Raw genomic sequence first — 10,011 nt, forward strand, 5'->3', positions numbered from 1 at the left:
GAGGTTGAGAGTCCGGCCAAGCTCTTCAAGGTCCTCCACAAGATGAGCTTTGTTGGGACCCGCTACACCCACCGCAAAACGATGAAACAGTTGGGAATCGCTAGAGACGTCGAGTTTCTCTTTGACATGTGCTACCTGGGCTAGATGATGCGAGCCAACCTCGAAGCATACGAGGAGGAGACGGTTCACTTCCTTTCCACGCTGCAGTTACATTATTTTGAAGACCACCCGACCCTGCTACCCGATGGGGGGATTGGGTTCATCACCTTCTCCGTGCACAACAAGGAATACCGACTCACTTTCAGGGAGATGGTGGAGCTGTATGGTTTCAAGGCTGGTAGTGGAGAAAACATGGAGGTAAGCAAGGAGGAGATGAGATCCCTATGGCTGACAATAGGAGATAAGCTTCCCTACAAATCTACAAGCTCCAAATCTGCTCAAATTAGGAGCCTTGTTTTGAGGTATTTCCACAAGTCCCTAGCCTGCAATTTATTTGCTAGGAAGGAAACTAGGAATGTGAATGATCATGAGCTCCAACTGCTAGATATAGCCTTTTGTGGGATTTTGGATAATACTAGAGATGGTAGACCACTAGTAGGGGATGTTGCGGACACTAGTTTGGTTTTTGTGCTGCTTGATCAGTTCTTGTATCTGAAATCCTGGGCAATGAAAACAGAGAGGCGGGAAGGAGCTGGAGAGATCTCTATAGGAGGTTTAGTCACACCGATTTTGGTAGCTTGCGATGTGTAACATCCCCATTTTTAATTAGTGGGCTATTTGAAGTTTTAGCCCATTAATAGCCCAAGTTAACCAAAGTTAAAACGACAAAGGGTTTATGGTGTAAGTGTGGATGCACTCATATCGTCGTACTTGTTTTGTCGAAAGAAGAGAATTTGTGAACCCTAATCCTAAGTCTCTCTCAACGTCGTAGTTCACCATCGTCACCGTCTTTCTCATGTTGTTGTCATTGCCATCGTTGAGAAGGAGAGCAAGAGGTCACGGGGATTTGTTGTTCGTCATCCTCGATCACCATCGTTAGTCAGCAACCCATCGTGAATCACCAGAGTTTGAAACCATGTGTTAACCACTATGAGCAGAAATGTCAGTCGTTGTCTCCGTAACAGCCATAGCCATTGTCGAGGCCGTTAAGGGTAAGGAAACCCTAGTGTTCTTTTGTAACTTGCGCATTAAGTAAATAATATTTTCTAATGATCTGTTGTTGTTGTTTGATTGTGAATCATGAGAACTGAACACCAACGTGAGCTTGAGCCACCTTGGATCCCTGTTGCCGAGTAGACTCCGTTGCTTGAATCGTGGAGCAAACAACGGTGAAGCTTACTCTTGTCGTTGTTGTGTTGTTATTAAACCGGATCTCAAATAGAGTAAATCAAGAATTCTAAGTTGCGTAATTGACGTCTTGAACCGAAGTTTCAATACGTGAGTTGATTTGTGTTGGTGTGGTCACGTGTATAAGTTGAACGGCGGTGTAATGGATAGTGTGCTGTAATTGGTTATTTATTAAACTCAGTTGTATGATTGTGGTGATGAATTGTGATTATTGAACTGAATCATGGTCTCGTGGAATTATTAATTATTGGATTTTGGTTTGGTTTAATTACTAAGCTAGATCTAATTAATTAACTGGAATGTCACCCATACAATTTAAATAGAGATTTTGGGGTGGGTTAATTGATTATAGTCATCTAAACCGCTGCAGATCAAGGATTGTTGCTGAAGCGGGTTTCTGTTGTTGCTTTTTCTAAACCAAGTATTAAATTCAATGGCTAAGGTGATGGTGGTATTTGCGGATAACAGTAACCTCTTTCCTTATGTACTCTTCGAGAGTTACTGAGTATAGACTCAAGAATTGTTTGTTAGTTGAATGTGTTTGTGTGGATTTGTGTGAATGGTAAAGTCGGTTGTTAGTAACATGATATATGTGAAGCACATTAGCTACATAATATGATGTTATGAATTAACTTATATATTATATCATAAATATAATTACGAACATACATGAGAATGAGATGAGAATGAGAAAGGAAAAGATACTTGAGGATGTTGGACTGTAATGGACCGACGGGTTCATTGCAGGTCATAAACCGCTGACGAGCAGGGAAGAATCGAGCTATTGGCCGTGGTCTTCTAAGAAAGGGGGTTTGGGAGCCAGAAAAAGTGTTAATGGCCAAACCTATAAAGAACGTAAAACTTCTCTAATAATATAAAGAAAGCAGAAATGTTTTAGTGTGGTAGTTGCCATGAAAGTACATAAAATAATATCGAAGTTATTGTTGACATTCTGAATCTATGCTAAGTAATGGTTGTGATTATATATGGAACATGATTACTGTTTGTCCAGTGGGCAGAGTTTGATCTCCTCACTGAGTAAACTTGTTTACTCACCCCCTTATTTCCCTTTTTCCCAGGTTAGTAAGTTCAAGAGTTGCAGTTTGAAGTTTGTTCGTTGGTGAATTTTAAAGAAATAAACGTTTTTGGCCAGACCGGATGGATTACATGTTGTTCCGTCTTTTGCGATGGTACGGGTGTTACAATGTGCCCCTGAAGGGAGTGGTACATGAGCCGAGATGGCTAGACATCGATTACCTCACATTGACAAGATTCTTGGCTTATGAGAAGCCAAATGATAGGTTACTCTTCAAGTTCGTTCATCCATCAGTCGGAGCTACTCAAATGATTCTGCCCAACGTCGTGTGCACAAAGATCCGACTAGGGGAGAACATAGACTTCATGCCACCATTGGAGGAGTTGTACAACCCTGAGAGGAAATCTGAAGCTGAAGAGAGAGAGCCAACAGGGCAAGGACAGTGAGACAATTCGGAAAACTATGATTTTGAGGAGTATGTTTGCTCCCAAAAGCAACCATTTGGGGTGAGAGAAGCTCACAAGAGAATCAGATGGTTGAAGAGGATGAACAAGTTCCTAGCTAGGAAAGTGAAAGACCTTACCGGCACAGTGAAGGTGATGGGAGGACAGACCAGGGAGTTACAAGACAAGGCAAGTTGTGCCTCAGCTCCCACTTCAGCATATGCACCCACATGGATGGGGAGGAGCGGACCACTAGGAGGAATCCAAGGATTAGCACCTCCAGAGCCTCCTAGGGCGTCATCCTACGAGCCCCAAGCAGAGGAAGGTATCACCAGACCCCATAGATCACAGAGAAGACACTTGGATGCCTATCAGACGCCTCACCTGACGGGGTACACAATGTCATACCCGATGCCTGCACCGAGCACACACTCGGGTGACCACTCGGGTCCTTTCCCGCAGACCTATCAAATGTCATATATGATGCCCTACTCAATGCACCCTGCGAGCAGCTACACGGTGACCATTCCGGACCTCTCCCACCATACCCGTTGTACTACCCGATGCCCTACCCGATGCCCTACCCGATGAGCTACGCGATGCCTTACCCGATCAACCCCTCGGATGCTGGTCTGAGCAAGTCGTCCGTGCACATAACCGAGCTCTCTGATGAGCAAATCCCGGCGCCTACTGAAGCCGATGACGATCCTGGGTACACGTTGGCAAGCATGAAGGCTGCCACAACCTCCTTCTTCACCAACCCATGAGGTACCATTTTCATCCACACCATTGTTTATACCATTGCATTTTATTTTGTTTCAATTTGTGTGATTCTCAGACTTCTTTTTCAGACATTTATTTACACAAGAGACTGTGTAATTTAAGTTTGGTAGAGGGTCTGAGAATGTATCTAACATTGTATTTTATTTTATTATTTTTTTATTTCAAATTTTTACATGTTAGTTTTATTCATTTGAGTCTGCATCTATTTGCATTAAAAACCCAAAAACATTTAAAAAAAAATTTAAAAAAAAAAAAAAAAAAAAAAAAAAAAAAAAAAAGAGTGTTCATGTAGTTGCATTTACATATTAGGATTGAGTCTAGATTGCTTCATATAGGATTGTTTCATATAGATTTTAGGGGACAATGATTAAAACCACCTAGTTTAAAGTCCAACCTTATGATTGAAGTTATAGCCCTTAATCACAGTTCATTGTTGCTAGATCAATCTTTGGAAAAAAATGAAAAATCTTTGTGTAAACCCTTGTGTCTTTTGAAAGCTTCCTCCACTTGTGTGAAACTTTCTTGAACATTGCATCATCTCTATATTATTGGACTTAACCTAAACTTAAATTATCTTGCTTATGGAATTTGAATGCTTGCTCATGGTAACTCTAAACTCGGGTTAACACTCCAATTCTATCAATCTTTTCGTTTAACCCGAATTGCTTTCCCCCACCCTTGAACCCAAACCTTTCTTTCAAGCCTTGTTGTGATTTGTTGAGTGAGGCCTTTTCCTGGTGCTATAGGTTGTGAAACCTTGAGAGTATTGAGAACGACAGAGAACTGGCTCTTGTTTTAGCTAAGTTTAGAATTATTTGGACTAGCTAATAGAATCGGTTATGAAAGATAGGTGGTTAGCATGTTTATTTGGGGTTGGGTTGAGGAATAAAATAGAAACTAAAGAGGAGAGTCTCTAAGGTTGAGTTTAATTAGCTCTAAGTCTCTAAGTAAAAAAAAAAAAAGAGAAAGATCTCCTAAAAAAAAAAGAGAAAACAAAAAAAATGGGAATTTATTAAAGTAAGAAAAAGAAAGGAAAAAAAATTAGAGAGCTAGATGTTTAAAGTTAAAACCTTAGGGATTATAAAAAAAAAAAAAAGAGTTTAAATCAAGGTTGTGGGCAGTTTTACTCTAGGGTATTTGGTAAAAAAAAGAAGGTGAATGACAAAAGGGTAGATTATCAAGAGTTAAGCTTTGTATGCCCTAATTGTTCTCAATCTTAGATAGTTTTCACAACTGTCTAGCATTTCTTCTTTTGAGAGTAAGCCACCCAAAGATATTGTTTAAAACCTACCTACCAAAAAAAGCCTTACCCTTGAAACCGATTGAGCTTGATTCACTTCCCATTTGCAAGAATTCGCCAAACACTTTATTGAATGTGAAAGATATGTTGTTTGGAATTGCAAGTCTTTACTGATAGTTGGAGGATGAACTGGATCGATGCATGGCAATAAGCAAGGAAAAATATTTTTAAGTATGTTGATTGATCTTAGCACCGTTAGACTATCTTTAAAGACTATAGCTTGAATCCTTCGCTTAGCACAAAAAGGTTATGAGTCCCCATTTTTAAACCTCATTCTCCTACTTCCTTCCTAGAGAACTAGCAAGATTTAAGTTTGGGGGTGTGATAACTCTCTAATTTACATGATTTAGACACCCTTTTTTGTCCATATTATGCATTATATATTCCCTAACCTTAGCATTTTTAGCTCATTAACTGTAGGAATTTGCATTTAGGCCATTTAGGGTGCTGCATTCTTGCATTTGTGCATTTTGGATGAAAACAGGTGCTTTAGAGCCTGAAATGGGGGAAAACAAGGTGAAACCCGAGCATGTACCCTAAGGAGGTATTGTGCAAGAAGATTAGTCTGAACCTAAACCCGATCAAAGAGGATCTAAGAGCAGGAAGAACAACCCGAAGACCTACCCAAGGAACACCCCGACCTTATCCTCGTGCACCGCATCAAGCAGACCCTCGGGCATGACTGAGCAGCTAGGTTAAAAGGGTTTCCATGTATAAACCGCCTCTTCTTCCTCTTGCCTTATAACGCCGCAGACACTCAGAACAGAGAGCGAGAGTTTCTGAGAGAGAGACTGAGCGATTCAAACACTTTTTCCACTTTGTTAGGATTCAATTTTGCTTTCTTTTGCTTTTCTTTTCTAGTTTTCGATTATGCACCCTACTACTTTTATTTTATTTTTAATACAATGCAGTTTACTTTCATTTGCGTTTTTATGCTTTCTAAAATGAGATCTGAGTAGTGAAATAAAGTTTCTAGGGATGGGATAGACAAATATGTGTTCTTGACCGGTTAGGATGTCTTAGCTTGATTGTTTATTTTATATAAATTCCCTTCTAGATTGGTGTTCTTAATGTTATTTTCAGATTGAGGGGTTGAAACTAGATCTAGGGTGTTTTGCCATCGAGATATGTTGTTGAAATGCTTGAATCAATCAATGCTAGAGATTTACTTACTTAGCCTAAGAGATTAGATGTGTAAGGAGTTTATTGACAATAATGAATCGGTTTGTAATGCATGCTTGGTCATGTTTCTCCAACGAGAGTTGGGTAGGTGAGTAACCAAGGTTGATTGTTCCTATCACGAGAGTGTTTTAACAAAGATTTAAGAGATTCATTTTCTAGGGAATATTTTGCTTGAGGCATGTAGGACATTCCAAATTGATTAGGAACACTTATGAGTCAATTACCCCATCCTTAGGAGCTTTCTTATCTTGATTGTTTAGCTTTATTCTATAACTCGACCCCTTACCCGAACTGGTACTCGATCACCAGCTTCGTGTATACCTTCGAGCTGTTCATCCTTGACTATTTGATCCGATCACCCCACCCGATCTTGTACTCGAATGCTTGCATCGAGTGCTTAGGTCGTGTAGTTCTTGCCTTTTTATTTACTTTTGCTTATTTTAGGATTAATAGATAAAACCCCATTTATTGTTTGGCTTGACTTGCTAGTTTCTGATCATATCTTATCTACTAACATAATAACCATTTGGATTGATAACCCTTTGTACTACAACTGCATAGGAAATTGATACCCTGGTTGAAAATCCTGTTATCATAAAGGCAATGTGTTATCGTGAAGTCAAGGCAATGAGGATGAGGATGTTCTAGAGGCTCGGTTGTTTGTTCTATGTTGTTGTTAGGTTTCGAGTATTGAATGTACTTGTCTAGAATGTATGTTTAGGTTGTTGTTTCATTGCTTTATGACTTTGATGCTTATTGGTTATTGAATTCATTGGTTATTGGATATTAATTCTATTGGAGTTTCTGGTTTTACATTATTGATTATTTCCATTGTATGTTGATTGGGGTTAGGATGTTGGTGAGTATAGGATCAGTAGTTTAATATTATATTAAAAACGAAAAAATAGATCGGGTCGTTTTAGTATCATCCATTGACCTATCAGTCATATCTTCGAACCTCCATCGACTCGTCAAACTTGGTATCAGAGCTAGGTCTGATCGATGTGTCCGACCCCACAATCAAATCGAGGATCAACTACAGACTCGACTGATACTTCCAAATGACTTGTCGAATCATTGCTTCTCCTTCGATCAGTTTGACCCGATCAAAAGGTCATCGAAGATCCATTGAAATGGTCGAATCGTTCGAGGGTTGATCGGTAATTCAATCACTAGTCGGATCGGGTGATCGAATGATCAACGATTCAAGCCGTATGTTGGAATGATCGATCAGATTGTCAGTGATTCAGACAAAAGTATCAATCTACTCGGTGGATGATCGACGATTAGATGATGAGGTCGGATCGATATATTGACCTGGCTTTAATACCAAGACCGACGAGTCGATTATCGCATGTCTGGTGCCATGCTTTGGGAACACGAGTGGTTCGAGAAGCCGATAGTGCAACTGATCGTTGTGAACCGAAGGGACTATATGTCCCCATCTCTAATGAGTGCAAATCCTATCGGGTTGGTTGGCTGTATGGCTAAGGCACAAAGGGATGGAGGTCAAGTGTAATATTATAATCGCTGTCTATAAGGGTTTAATAGGCAAGGTCGCGAGCCAAAGCTAAGTAAATAGGTTAAGTCAATGGATGTTCGGCCGAGAAACGGGACAAATAGAAGTCGTGATATTGGACGCCTAAACGTTCGGGTCGGGGTCTTTCGGGTTGGTAGCAGAGCATGCAAGATCCTGTGAGGATGTATGCGGTTGTGCTATATGTTCAAACGAAATGGAAGTCTATGATAAGATCCAAAAGAACCAAATGTCTGTAAAGGATTGACCGAAGGTCAGAAAAACACCGACCAAGGTCGAGAGAAGAATATAAACTAGAAGGTTAACAAAACATCTACCAAGCGTCGAGGAGAATATCGACCAAGGTTCGAAGAAAATGTTGACCAAAGGTCGGAAAAGCATCGACCAAATGTCAGGGAAAATACGACCAACGATCGAGAATGACGATTGCATCCGGGAAAGACCTTGGTCAGGAAATTGTTCTAGTTAGGATGGAACTAGTATGGGAATATATTTGATCTATTCGGAAACTGACCAAGATCAAGGGAAAAATATTGTGTCGGGAAAGACGTAGATGAAGGAAAAATGACCAAGTCCCAGTAATAGATCAAGTCTCGAGTGGACAAAGCTTGGGAAAATCTGCGCCTACCGAATTTGAGGACTAATCCATTTTATGGGGGGGGGGGGGGGGGTTGACTTGTAATGCCCTCTTCCCGCTATCCTAAAGGGGGGAAATTTGTGATGAGGATATCGAAACCAACTCAACTGAATCTGACGAAGAGACCATCAATATCCCTAGTGTGAATCAACCACCAAGAACTAGATCAAGCACAAGGAAATTAAGAGAGGAGTTTAACAATTCTGTAAAGACACTCATTTTTATCATTGAGCTTGAAGAACTCCAAGAAGACAAGATCGACAAGGAAATGCTAGAAATCACTCAAGAGAAACTCAAGACTCCAACAACTGTGTTTCTACCAGTTTTCCAAGGAATCAAGGAAGCTACTGTATTCACCATTTCAAGTGCAGGAGAACCCACCAGTTTAGGAAACCCACCACAACAAAGCTTCAGACCGGGCGCTATTCCCACCAGGATGACATTAGGCAAAACCGGCCAGTATGACAGACTGCTCACCACCCGGCCAGTATCAACGTGGACACAATTATTTATCTAAGGTATGATTTTCAATTTGAATAAATAACGGTTCTTTTCTTGTTTTGCAGGATTATGACCGTTATAGTTTTTAAGAGTCTCTTCTTTTAATTCCCTTTCAATTTTGTTGTTTTTACAAGTTTAGCCCTTTTATTATGTAATATCTTCGACCCTAGAAGGTTCCCGGCTGTTGGACTAGTATATAAAGTCCCTTCTCAGCTATGTATCCTTTCAACGTTGAATGAAATAAAAAGAGTGTTTTCTTTGGTTTTCTTCTGAGATAGAAGCAACCACCCTCTCCTTCTTCTTCTTGTATGTGAATCCTTGAAGCTTGAGAGTTATTTGATGATATTTTGTGTTTTTGTTGGGTTTTAATACTTGTTTTTGCATAGTTTTGTTGCATAATCTTGTCATTCTAGGTTGTTTTAGGGGCATTTGCATTTAATTTGTTGTTTCTCAGGATTTTGGAGTGGCTTCATCACATTTGGAGCATTTGGACTTTATTTGGTGCAAAGAAGCAAAGAAGAGTGAAGTGACGGATAGGCGTCCAGACCCTTTGGTCAGACCATGTCCGTAGCTCATCTTCAGTGTCTCCCTTCGCCAACAAGAACCTGAAGCCATTTCTCAACATCAAGATCAAAACTGATAAACGACAATCTCCTTTGGTCAGACGACGACTGGTTCACACCTTCGGCCATCTCCTTCGGCCAGACGACGACCGGATCACACCTTTGGCCTTGTCCTGCGGCCAAGCCTTGCCCGGGTCACTTTCTCTGATGGAAGATCAGAAAGAGTAAACGGTCTACCCCTACGGCCAAACCATGGTCGAAGCATCCACACAACATTCTCTGTTCGACCAAGACCACCCCGTAGCCGCCTAGTCCGTACTTGGTTCAGCTTTGACCCGGGTTTGATCCGGTTTGGCCCGGGTTGACTCGGTTCCCTTCTATTTTCTTATAAATACATTACACTTATTAAGGAAAGGACTTATTTTTTGTTCAGTAGCTTTTAGGGTTCTTAAACTTGTTCTAGATTTGTTGAATCTTTGTTTACTTCTAAGTTTTTAATAGTAATTTCTTCTTTATTTCTCCTAACCTACAGTCTCTTATTATGATTTCACAAAGATCAAACTTTTTTGCTTTGTGTGATCATGATTATGAGTGAGTAGTCTAATAGAGTCTTTGGGTTTTTGTAGATTAGGACGATTTAGAAGTTGGGTTATGGAGTTTATGTTTATAATTCTTTAGATCC

The sequence above is a fragment of the Camelina sativa genome, chromosome 19, assembly GCF_030686135.1.
Source record: "Camelina sativa cultivar CO46 ecotype springtype chromosome 19, ASM3068613v1".
In the NCBI taxonomy this organism is placed as follows: Eukaryota; Viridiplantae; Streptophyta; class Magnoliopsida; order Brassicales; family Brassicaceae; genus Camelina; species Camelina sativa.